This window comes from Psammomys obesus, unplaced genomic scaffold (genome assembly GCF_907164565.1).
Source record: "Psammomys obesus unplaced genomic scaffold, mPsaObe1.curated_primary_1811, whole genome shotgun sequence".
NCBI lineage: Eukaryota > Metazoa > Chordata > Mammalia > Rodentia > Muridae > Psammomys > Psammomys obesus.
Genome location: NW_026592118.1, coordinates 39,530,938 through 39,544,736, shown reverse-complemented (window position 1 = coordinate 39,544,736; position 13,799 = coordinate 39,530,938). Strand labels below are relative to the sequence as shown.

The 13,799-nt window shown below is 36.4% G+C and overlaps 1 non-coding gene across 1 annotated transcript; it reads left to right on the top strand.

Moving 5' to 3' along the window:
• Positions 1–9,089: 9,089 nt before the first annotated feature.
• On the top strand, positions 9,090–9,192 carry LOC129681127 (U6 spliceosomal RNA). Its single transcript, XR_008720783.1, has one exon. It is a non-coding gene; the product is annotated as a U6 spliceosomal RNA (small nuclear RNA).
• The last annotated feature ends 4,607 nt before the right edge of the window (positions 9,193–13,799 follow it).

Genomic DNA, 13,799 nt, shown 5'->3' with positions numbered 1-13,799 from the left:
CATTTGTTGCTTCCACTATTCCTGTCATTACAATGAATTAAAAGTCATGGTGCTAGAATATGTCTTGATTTGATGAAAGTTCTAACAAAGGAAAGGGAAGAAAATTTCTATTCTAGTATGATCAGTAAAAAGTAGTCCTCTGTATAAAAGTTAGTTTTTACTATTAAGGTGACTACCGATCTAGTTAAGAGTTCCACTTGATGAATTGTCTAGATAAGGTCGTCCTATGAACACGTCTGTCGAAGGTTGTCTTGATTGTTCATTAATGTAGGAAGACTCAGCCCAATGAAGGTAGCACCATTTCCTAGACCAGGCCCTGAAATGTTGAGGATGAAGAAAGCTAGTTGGGTAAAAAAGCAGGAAACATGGGTGTATTAAATTTCTCCTTGCTTTAAAATGTGGATGTGGTGTGACCAGCTCTTTGGGTTTCTGTCTTGACTTTTTCTCAAAAATGAGTTATAACCTGGAACTGTAAATATCATTCTATTCAAAGCTGTTTTTTTTTTTTTTTTTATCAGAGGATTTTGTTACAGCAACCGAAGGGAATGAGAAGATCCAGCAAGCGTGAGTGCAGTGCTAAACTGAGAATCGCTGCTAATATGGGACTCACACAGACTCGGATTTCAAAAACTTTGGTTGTTGCAGCTGAATCTCACTGTGGGACAAGATATGCAACTTGACCTTCTTTATTTTCTTGGTTGAAGTTATATAAATTTAAATTAGGGTTATGCCAGGGCCTGCTTAAACCAGTAATTGTGGATGTTGAGACTGATTTGAATTTTGCTTGATTTTCTGTGAAATATCTAGAACAGTCACGGTGAGTTCTAGTGTGAACTGCTAAAAGGAGGCTTCTCTAATTAGATTTTTGTTCCCTGCTCTCCAAGAGCTCCTGCAACCACGGAGGATAACATGGTAGAATAAAATAGAAAAGCCATTGAAATGAAAAACCAAGTATTCTATAGGTATCCCCCAACCCTTAATTCAATTTAAAGCTGAATATAACCACTTGTCTGGAAATGGCAACTAGTGAGCCATACTGCTTTCAGATTTATATAAATACTTACAAGTATAATAATTCATTGCTAAATATGTGTTAGCAAACAACAAAATAAACACATAAAATTAATAATCACAGCCCCATTGAACAAAACATTATTAGCTTCTTGGAAATGCTCCCAAAAGCAATTTTCTCTTACTGTTGACAGGCATGTGGATTGTTGAACTTGGGTCTATAGCAATGCTATTTTAAACGTTGCACACAAGTAGTTCATACATATATCCTTTGCTTACATGAATAAACAACAAAAATCCAGATTTTGCAGGTCAAAGACAGGCTGGATTCCTGTCTTCAACAGATGCAAAATTTTTCCAAGTAGATATTCCAATTTATATTGCAAGCACTGTCTGGAAAGATCTGTTTGGTTCAGATTTACCAAAACGTTTTTGTAGATGTGAATTTTATCCCTTCTGTATAAAGAACCTCATAACTGATGATGCTAACAGTTTTTCATATACTATGAACCATTTGTGTACATCATATAACAATTATAAAGTATCTGTTTAAATCACTGTGGCTTAGGAATACATATTTTTGGAAATTAAAAAAAATATCATACTAAATTTGGGGACTGGAGTCATGTGACATCATTCCTAGACAACTGAATTTCTTTATTTTCTTTTTATAGTGAGTATACACTATGTTGCTTTGTAGTATACACTATGTTGCTATGTTATTATCCAGAGTTTTTAATACCCAGGGGTTGAAAGACTGAGGCAGGTGGATGCAGGGTCAGCTTTGGTTGGGTTTGGATCACATACCTCCTGGCCTCCCTGATGCTAAAGCTACTCTTTAGCTAATGTTATTATTACTTAGCATCAGGTGGTCTTACTTAGAATGACAAAAAGCTCAGGGCTTGAGCTCAGAGACACTCATTTGGCTTTAGGTTCAAAGCAGCGCCCCTGCCCTATCTCTGTGGATGGCACAATCAGACCTAATTGCTTGGGTCTGTGAGACCAGGCTCAAAAGGCTGGTAGAAGTTTTGAGCTGCATTAACCCTTTGGAAACCAAAGAGAAATGGAGAGAAAAGAAAGGGGTCTTCATGCATGGAGATAACCTAGATAGAACTCCTACTCAGATGTAGCCCATGGCAGCTGAGTCTCCAAGTGGGTTCCCTAGTAATGGGAATAGGGATTATCTCTGACATGAACTCAGTGGCTGGCTCTTTATTCATGCTTCTCTGAGGTGGGAGCAGCCTTACCAGGCCACAATGGAAGGCAATGCAGCCAGTCCTGATGAGACCTGATAGACTAGGTTCAGAGGGAAGGGGAGGAGGACCTTCCCTATCAGTGGACTTGGGGAGGGAAATGGGACTAAATGAGGGAGGAGGCTACAGCTGGGATACAAAGTGAATAAACCATAATTTGTAGCAGGTTTATTTGTAATAGCCAGAAGCTGGAAACAACCCAGATGCCCCTCAACTAAAGAATGGATACAGAAATTGTGGTACATCTATACAATAGAATATTATTCAGCAATAAAAAACAAGGAAATCATGAAATTTACAGGTAAATGGTAGGATCTGGAAAGGATCATCCTGAGTGAGCTATCCCAGAGGCAGAAAGACAAACAAGGTATATACTCACTCATATATACATATTATATAGGATAAACCTACTAAAATCTGTACACCTAAAGAAACTAATCAAGAGGGGGAACTCTGGCTAAAATGCTCAATCCCCATCCCGAAAGGCAAAGAGGATGCACATCAGAAGAGGGAGAAAACAGGAAACAAGTTAGGAGCCTACCACACAGGGCCTCTGAAAGGCTCTGCCTTGCAGACTATCAAAGCAGATGCTGAGACTTATGGCTAATCTTTGGGCAGAGTGCTTGGAATCTTATGAAAAAAGTGGGAAATAGTAAGATCTGGAGAGGACAGGAACTCCACAAGGAGAACAACAGAACCAAAAAAATCTGAGCACAGGGGTCTTTCCTAAGACTGATACTCCAACCAAGTACCATGCATGGAGATAAACTAGAACTCCTGCACAGATGTAGCCCATGGCAGTTTAGTGTCCAAGTTGGTTCCATAGTAATAGGAAGAGGGACTGTCTCTGACATGAACTGATTGGCCTGTTCTTTGATCACTTCCCTCTGAGCGGGGAGCAGCCTTACCAGGTCAGAGAGGAAGACAATGTAGCCAGTCCTGATGAGACCTGATAGACTAGAATCAGAAGGAAGGAGAGAAAGACCTCCCCTATCAGTGGACTTGGGGAGGGGCATGCATGGACAAGGGGGAGAGAAGGTGGGATTGGGAGGGGAGGAGGGAGGAATTTATGGGGGAATACAAAGTGAATAAAGTGTAATTAATAAAAATTAAAATAAAAATATTTATATTGCAAATTTTTTTTAAAAAAAGAGTGAAGATACCCCCAAAAGAAAGAGGTCTCATGCATATACATTGACTCAAAAGATGTCTGAAATAAGAAATCTCAACCAACAAATTCCCACAAGCTTACACGTGATGATAATATTGACTTCAGCTAGCATCTCCCCTGTAGAAACTGCAGCAAGTTCAAGCTGCCCTTAGGGAAAACCTCTTTCCCAACCAGTTGTTATGGTCACACCCCACCCCCTAATAGGTACATGTAGACAAACAATCAGACATATAGACCTGTACTTTTTGTACTCACATTTAAGAGATGATACAAAAAAGATGATACTCCTTACATACACACAATTGACATACACTCATGTAACATATGTACAAAAGTAGATAAACAGGCACATTTACTCATGGATGAAGCAAGAACTGTCAGGCTTCAACAATGTTTATTGTCTGCTCACAATTTTATACTTCTGAGACAAAGCTCTCAATGTCAGAAAAGGAATTACCTTATAGTCAAAAAGGCAATTAATTAAAAAAAAACAGATGAATTAAAAATGCAACAGGTTACATGTTTTTCCACTAAAAATAAATATTTCTTATCTATGTATCCATTACATAAGTTCATGGTGAGTTCAGAATGACAAAGGTTGACAAGGATTAACAGGGCCAAGAGGTTACAACATATATGTCCTTTCAATTAGAACTGACCTGGCTACACATTCTCCAGCTATCTCTAAGTATTTAGTGAGTTCAGGACAGTAATTTGTCTTTCATTCCAAGATACAAAGTAAATTTAAAATGACAGTATATTATGCCATAAGTTGATAAGGTGTAAGGAATTACAATGAAACAGTTTCTTTTTAATGACATCAAGATTTGTACTTAATTTGGACATTTTTTCATAGACCCATTCTATTTGGGGTTCAAGTTAGTAACTTGCTTGTATTTATGCTGTATAACAGGATTCGTGGTGCCATCCCCAGAGTGAGCTTATCTGAAGCCACAAATCTGTCTAAAGCCTGTCTCCTAGTGAGAAGTCCACCAAAGTATTTATTGTAGCCACAAAATTTCTATTAACTGTTTAGCTTCTAAGATTGGTTGAATCAAATCAGGAATTCTATCATTGAGAATTAACTTATCTGAATAGCAGTGCATCCTTATAAAGATCCAGTAGAAAGTTTGTTCAAACAGAGTCAGTAAATACCAAGAAAGCGAGGGTTCACACCATGCCAGATTGTTGAGAGATGCAGCAGTGCAGAAAAATGACGGATTGTCAGAGGCTGGAAGCAATTCTGGGGTGCATCACAGTACAGACCTTGCAAAATACCAGATCGCTTCCGGAAAGCTCACATGACTCCTGAACTTTCCCAGATCGATGGCTCTTGACAACACTAAGCCTGTACCTTGTATTTCTCCTGCCTCAACCCCTCAGGTGTGGAGATTATAGGATTTCAGTGTTGCATATGCCTATTTTCTCTTCCTTCCTCTTCTTTAAGTGTATTTCAGATGTGACAAACACCCTCCCTTATTTGCAGTACTGGGGACTGAACATAGAGCCTTGTGCATGCTATGCAAACACTTTTCCATTAAGCTATGTCCCTCTACAGCCAACCTGTGGTTTCTTTAAAATAATCTTTATTTATGCAAATAGCTAGCTCATTTGCTAGAGGTAGGGTCTGTCTAAACCACCCAGGCTCACCTTAAACTTCGATAGCTTTGAACTTGCAGTCCTTGTACTTCAGCATGGTTTACATCTGCCATACCCTTTCTTTTTAATTTCCATCTTTTGGATCTTTGGTTTCACCTGGAAAATCTTTCTTGACTTTTCCTTTCCTGACTCATTCTCTTACAAATTTATCTGTTGGTGAATATGGGTTGGTCCTTAATGAAATTTTAATCTTTTTCAGGTTCTAAATCTCTTCATGGTTGTCTTACATGGTTTCTAGTTCTTCTAGGGTAGAAATGAAAACTTAGAAGGGTTTTGTTTTCTTGCTTTTTTCCCCCAGTGTATCTCAGCAGCATTACCTGGGTAAAATCCTTGGATGATATTTTATTATACTTGTAAAAGAATGTCAGTATTATTAGTTTGCTCCAGAAGGACAAATAGGATCCAGGTCCCTCTCCATTCTTCACTTACACTCACCATGATTCTGCCAGCTGCTGTGTTTTAGTTTATATTTGCTGTGATTTTCCTTACATGAGAAAAATCTCTTACAGATTTTTTCATCATTCATACACTAGCTTATTATTAACTTCTACCTGATCACTCAAAATACATGTTTTTCCTTCCTTCCTAGTTCACATCTCACCTAAAGTACTAAAGTACTAAAATTTTACTTAACATAAGATACATATTTAATATTTGTGAGTAAAATTATTAAATGAATGAAAAATTCACTCCTACTTATAGTCTCACAAATGAGAAAAGGAGTGTGTTTTCAGTTTTGCATTTATCTATGAGTATGATGAGTATATGGTACTTTTGTACAATATACTGAATAAGTGAGGTTGAATTATTAGTGCCCATGACAATTCAGAGTGTAAGTATATAACACAGATAAACATATCATGTGTATTGATATTATATATATTATGATACATTCACATGATGACACTTAACACTAATGTTATTAAGTACTCAATAATATGATATTATTAAACAAATGAATTTGAAACTTCCTCTAAATATTTACAATAACTTTGATGGCCATAGTTACAGAAACAAAAAACAGAAGTTTGGCTATGAATAATATATAGTCAGAGAGGATATGTTTGGTTTGCATGAATTATTTAAAGTTCTAATTATAAAATGGTATTAAAATAAAATTGGGTGAATAACTACTAATTGGCATTTGTTGTCTAAGAAAAGGCCGAATAAGCAGTCCTGACTCCTGCTGTTTCAACAGTCTCTAGGAAATTGCAGATAAAGGAAAATTAGAATTATGCCAAAACAGAGGCTCAAGAAACTACTTGGTTCTAAGATCTAGTTGGAGCATCTATTATAAAAAGCATCAAGTTAAATAAACCCTGAAGTTATATATAATGGAGAATTCCATTTCTATGACATATTTATAACATTCAAATTTACAGAAGCAGGAAATTCATTGCTAGTTTCCAGGAACATGAAGGTATCACAAAAGAGCTATTTTTCAATGGCTATGAGGCTCTGTGTGTGTGTGTGTGTGTGTGTATCTGTCTCTACCATTCTCTCTCTCTCTCTCTTTTGCTCTCTCTCTTTCTGTGTGTGTATATGCCTGTCTTTAATCCTTTTTAGATGAAAAATTTTTGCACTGCTTTATTCCATCCTTTACATGGTATAATGGCACCTATGAAATCATAAACTTAGCTAAACTGTGCATATCAAAACAGTAAGAAAAGTAACTAAAAGGTTAATAGAGAAGGATCCTCTTTAAAGACAGGTTGAGTAGCCAAGTGGGGACACATGAATGTGTGAATCTCACTGAGAAGAGGAAGTAGAACAGATATCTTGTGTGGATGATAGGGGCTGGGAGGGGAAAGGGAGGAATCAGGTCAGGGTAGGAGAAATGGAGGGAGTACTGGGAGAGACAGCTGGAAGGAATCATACAACTGGGCAACTGGACAGAATCAAGGTACCTCTGTTTTGAGGTAGAAACCCAGAACTATGGAAACTCTCAGGAATCTATGATGGTAACTCTAGATAAGACTCCTAGCAATGAGGAATAGGGAGCCTGACATGGCCATCTCCTGTAACCAGACAAGACTTCCAATGGAGGGATTGGGAGACCAACCCAGCCACAAAGTCTTAGTCCTACAAATTTTCCTGCTTACACAATGTTCAGGGGTAAAGATGGAGCAGACATTGAGGAAATGGCTAAGAAAAGATTGGTCCAGCTTGAACCCTATGGCATGAGAAGGAGCCCACCCCTGGAACTGTTAAGTAGATTCTGCTATACTTGTAGAAAGGAGCCTAGCATAATTGTCATCAGAGAGGCTTTGTCCAGCAACTGATGGATGCAGATACAGAGACGCACAGCTAAACATTAGGGGGAACCTTGGGATTTCTGTGGAAGTGGAGGAGAAATTATAGTCATCAGAGGGGTCAAAGACAACACAAGAACACCTACAGAACCAACCAGCCTAGCCCTATAAGGGTCCACACAGACTGAACTGCCAACCAGATAGCAGGCACGGGACTGACCTAGGCCCTCTGCACACATGTAACAGTTGTGCAGCTTAGTTTTCATGTGGGGCACCTAGCAGTACCAGCAGGGTCTTGTTAGGACTCTTTCCCTCTTCTGGGCGACCTCTTCTAGCCTCAAAGAAGAAGATGCACCCAGTCTTACTGCAACTTGATATGCCAAGGCTAGTGGATATCCATGGGAGGCCTCCCTTTTTCTGAAGAGAAAGGGCAGAGGAGTGTGTGAGGGAAGGAGAGAGGGGAAGATGGGGTGGGGGGAGGCAAAGGGGAAACTGCAGTCAGGATGGAAAGTTAATGAATAAATTAATTTTTTAAAAAAGGTCACAGACAGGCCCTGCTCATTGGCATTTTGATCACCTCCTCCTGGAAGGTGCAGCCTTGCCAGGCAACGGAGGAAGATGATGCAGCCAGCCCTGATGAGACCTGATAGGCTAGGGTCAAGATAGAAAGGGAGGAGGTTCTCCCCTATCAGGCGCATAGGGGGAGAAAAGGGAGGGAGGGTGGGACTTGGAGGAGATGAGGGAGCGAGCTACAGCTGGATACAAAGTGAATAAACTGTAATAAATAATAAATAAAAAAAGGACAGGTCAGGTGTATGTGACCTACGCAGTTGATGAAAAAGAAACGTTTCAAAGGTTGGCAGTGGCTGTTCTTATTCAACTAACGCAGAATAAGTCTTTACTTACTGAAATATACAAATGGGCATAAGAGAAGTTCCAGGAGCCTGGCTTACAGTTACAATTAAACAAGCTGAGAATAGTGTCTTTTGTCCCATCTCCAAGATAGAACAGATAGTTTTCTTTAGATCTTCTCTGCTGGCATCTTATTTTCTGTTATAAGAAATGACACAGAGGCCGGGGCGGTAGTCCTGTCTACAAACTACTTGTGCATAAGAACGGACATCTGAATTTGAACCCTTGAACCCAAGTAAAAGAAGCCAGTATGGTGGCGAGTCTCCTGTAAGTCCAGTGCTGAGAAAGCAGAACAGGGGAGGCCTGGGCTCCCTGGCCAATCAGAGAAGTCTTCTTAGCAATTTCCAGGCTAATAAGAGACCATGTCTTGGGAAAACAACGTCCTTAGAAACAACGTCCTGAGAAACTGCGTCCTTAATTACCCTCTTGCTTTCATATATATGTGCACATATGTGTACACGCATATCACAACTACACAAACATGAACACAGACACACACCCACAGAAACAGAACATTAAAGAGGCAATTAATGTAAATCTATACCTATTCCATGAATGCACCCAAAGTTTTCCATTTCCACCAAAACCCTGAAATGGAATAGTTATGATTTGTTTCTATGGTTACTAAATAGGTTTTCTCCATTCACTAAAGTAGAAGACTGACTTATGTGCTTAAAAAATTTACAGAATATATTATGATTTACTTACCATTTAAAAAATATTGAACAGAAAGTTCAAGTTACATAATTATGGAAATTTAATATCAGTTAAGATGTACAAATTAGGTTTATATTTAGTAGCATGATTGAACATAAATGTTACAAACCATGCTTGCTTCAGCAGTAGATACACTAAAATGGAAACAGTATAAAGAGAATTGACAAGGTCCCTGTGAAAAAATGCTATACAAATTTGTGAAGCATTCCATATTTGTAAGTACAAAAAAAAATCCTCAACCAAGAGCTGATATACATACATCAGTTTTAATAACTCATATGGCTGTGCAGAAGTGTCATATAAATATGCACTTTATCATTTTCATAAAAAGATATTTAGCTTGTTTCTAGCTTTTTCCCATTTTGAGTGTTGATAAAGTGAACATGCTTGTATTTGTTCATTCAGACAAAAGATTCCACAGCAAAGAGCTTCTTCAACATTTTCCACTCATAACTGCTTTCACTCAAGAAGATTTTAGATAATCCCAAGTGTATAGAGTTATAACGTGGATACATATCCCAATATTTTCTGTTAGTAAATGATAAATGATAGTAAATGATAATAAATTTATTTAGATAAAAGATAAAAGAAAATTTGCACATTAACAAAGTGGATATACATATTTATTTTATATGAATTTTCATGGATAAAAATTTGATATTGTAAGATCTAGAGAATCTTCAATATCTTTTGAGGTTGATCAGTATATGGCTTTGAATTAAACACAATACAAAACATAAAGAGTATGTTTATAACCATTTCAAAAATTATAAACAAAACAGGATTCATTTAGCAATTTAACCATTTTTTCAAAATAAAACATAAGCCAAAAAATTTTTTTGAAAATCAGCCATTTTAATGTGATATACTTTGAAGACACATTATTTTTATATATCTATGTTAGAGAATGGTGAGAGAAAGTATTAAAAATCATTATTTTTCATGACTGGGAAGAAACCTCAGAGGTTAAAAGTACTTTCTGCTCATTTGGAAGACCCAGATTTGGTTTCCCATACCCATATGGTGGCTCAGAAAACATCAATAACAACATTGTTCAAGGGATCTGACATAGCACATAGAGACATGCAGACAAAACACAGAAAATCAAAACAGAGAAATCTACCTTTAAAAGTCATTATTTTTATAAACAAATCATTGTGTTTCTACAAGAGTAGAAAACATTGAAGAGCAAATGCTGTCCATTTGCACACAGGACTAAATGATTCATCCGGACACATCATGGGAAACAATGGGATCACAGCATGCTTGGTTTTCAGTAAGTTTTTTGTTACTGCACATTCAGAAAAATCTAAGTGTTGCCAGATCTTTCATGATGCCCAGATTTAGTTACATGGAGCATATATCATCATCCACGTATGATCATATATGAATCTGGGTTACAGAGTACACACTGAACAGAAGAAATGCTTGATAATTGTGTAGGAAATATTTAAACCTCTACTTATATTCTCCAATGTTCACATCATTTCACATCCTCTGTGTCTGAGAAATCTTGTTATTTGTCCTTACAGTACTTCATATTGTAAGTTGTTTAGGAATAGTAAAAGAATTTCTTTTGCTGATAGCTAATTTGACGTATGTTAGAAACTTAATCAGCATTACTATTCACTCTTATGTAATTGATATACATAAACTACATACTCTCATAAGCATGGATGTGCATTCTAAACTCGTGTGTGTGTGTGTGTTTGGTTTTGCATGTTGGAATTCAATTTTTTTACATGATTACTCTACTCTCATTTTATCTATCATACAATTGTAAATATCTTTCTGCTATCTAGGCTTTAAATTTTCATTTTTACTGGCTTACTTTATTTTTTGGTCAGTAATTTTTAAATATATGATAGCTTTCTTTTCTGTTGGATATGTCTCTTTATACCCCAAAGGTATATGTTTTCTATTTTTCTGTAAGATTTTGCTTTATAAATTTATGTATGTAATTAGCAAGCCCATATTTGAAGTTTAATGGTATCAGTTCAAGAAACAAATATATGTATATATATATATATATATATAATTATTTATACTATATGCTACTTTACAACAAAATGTTATTTATACTCACAATATTGAACAAAGCAATACCCCAGGTGTTAAATACTTCATTATTCTAATTCATGGTTTTCAACCCTCCTAATACTGTGACTCCTAATACCTCATGCTGTGGTGACACCCAAACATAAAATAATTTTGTTGCTACTTTGTAATTATAATTTTGCTATTGTTATAAAGTGTAAATAAAATTTAATGTAAATATCTGATAGTTAGGATATCCTGAATATGATCTTCAAAGGGGTCACAACCCACAGGATGAGAACCACAATTCTAATTCATCATCAAATGAATCTTTCAATATTCAATCCACTGAATATATCTTACTTGTAAATTAAAATAAATGTCCTATAAGACATTCAACTTGATTATAAACTTACCTTATAAAGTTTGATTATATTTGATTCAATATCATTTAGACATCTTTAACACAAGTACACTTGACAAAATGTGTACAAAATGAGTCCAACGACAGCTGAGGTTTTGAGACTATAAACTGAAATTGTTTAAAACATGGCTGAAAAACAAGCTTGTTTTTTTATAAAATTAAGAAAATCAGAATAAAAAATAATCCAAATTATTAAAATTTCAATATGAATATCTAATTATTTATAAAAAGAATATTTAAAGCTCACCTACACCTACATAGATAATCCAAATTGCAGAAAATTATTTCTTTGTTTCATCTATTAGATTAAAAGTTACACAAATTTTTAGTTACCTGTCTTTGAATAGTGAACAAAATATAAACTCTCTGGATCTGCTACATTAGTTGTTTTTTGTTGTTGTTGTTTTGTTTGTTTGCTTGCTTGTTTGCTTTTTTAGGGTTATTTTTAAAGTTTTTTTTTAATTTACTCTTTCTATAATTTTAATAGCCCATCAATTTTAATTTCCATTGTCCATATACTGCTGGGTATGAGGTTTTCCACTGGACTATGGTCAACCTACCGGAAGCCTCACTCTTAATGAAAACTGACTCAATAGTTCTATAGCTGTCGGCATGGCCTCATGAACACTTCCATCCATCCATGCTGGAACTTTGGCTGGTTTGTTCTTGTGCATGTAGCAGCAGTTGTTATGATTTTATGAGTGCAGTCCTGCTTTGATGCCCAGAATAAATTGCTCTTGTCTGGTTCTCTTAAAATCTTCTTACTTCCTCTTCCACAGTTGACTGTGAGTTTGTGGGAAAAGTGTGATGCAGCTGTCACATAATGACCGGGAACGCTAGGATCACTTATTCTCTGAATTCCCAACATCTGAGCTTCTGTGTTAACCACAATCCACCAAAGAGGCCCTCTGAGGAGGCCTGAAAGCTGCAATAAACTATGGGCAGAGAGATGTAAATTGAGAGAGGAATTTGATATTGTGGCCGATTAGCAAAGTACTATAGTAAGTTCACATCTGTTTGCCTATCATTTCTGCAAACCAGGATTCTTGGTCAGATTTGAAGTACCAGACATGTTTTTTTTTTTTTTTTCCTTCTGTAATTAGCCTTTAACTCAATCAGAAACCAGTTCATTATGCCCATAACATTTATGACACTATTTGCACCCATAGCATATCTGATTATGCTTACTCAACATCCACAGTTTGCCAATTAAAAACAAAAACAAAAACAAAACAACAGTGTAGGATATCTCCTCTTGATTCACTGGTAAGAGGTGTCCCAGAGATCCTCAAAACAATATAGCCTCTCGCCATTGCTCTAGTTTGCCCACTAGCATTTGATGGTAAAACCCTGTTGCTGAAGACAACGTGACACAAACGTGACACATCTGTCACAGAACTTGCAGAACTCATGTCAGTTCTGACTGTGTAGCCTACAACCTGTTGGACAGTTAACAGATTACCAGAATGTTCTATGCAGACTCTTATGGGGAAAAGAGCCAATAACCGTCTTGCCTAGCTCTGAAAACTTTGAAATAAAATTTACTTCAATTAACATATAACAGCACATGTCCGTTAATACCTGTGCATGAAATGTAATTATTAAGTCCCAGTGATTGGCATTTTGACCTTGCTTGCTTGAGCTGTGAGGTGTGAGAAGACTCCTTAGACTGGGCTTTGCTGTGTACCTCTCGGTCTGGCTTTTATCCTTACGCTTCAGCCTAGCCAGTGCCGGGATCACAGTTGTTCCCTGCGAAACCCAAGTCCTTCCATTTCTTGCTTGTAGCCCTCAAATGCCCAACTCCTTCTGTATCCTTCCTGTCTACTATCCACAGTCCTCCTCTTTCACTTTCATGCATCAACGTGGTTATGAGTTGTGAGTGAAGGCTAATTTCATAGATATCATATCAGGATATTTTACTCTTCCTGGGGCAATTCTATCATTGATTAGGTTTTTTTTTCCCCTAAGAATTTTTCTTGATTTTATTTAATTTAACTAGAAATACAAACATTTAAATTTATTTATAAAACCTTATTCATTTAAAGCATTAATATTTATAAAATTTTATACATAAAATGTAATTCCTTTCTTGGCACTGCTTATTTGTTGCCTCTGACTTTTAATATTTTTCATGGTTTATCTGTTTTAATACTCATAGTTAGCTTTTCATTTAGTTGCTCATTTTAGTTTTTCAAATTTATGGAATTTTTAAATTAATTATATCGTTCTTACTAATTTAAATGTTATTAAAAAGAATAGACTATAAGAATGGAAATAATATATTTAACAAGACGTACTCAACTCTGTACTCCTGTATGTCTAAGGCTTCTCAAGTTTATCTATGCTAAATGTCCTGTCAGGAC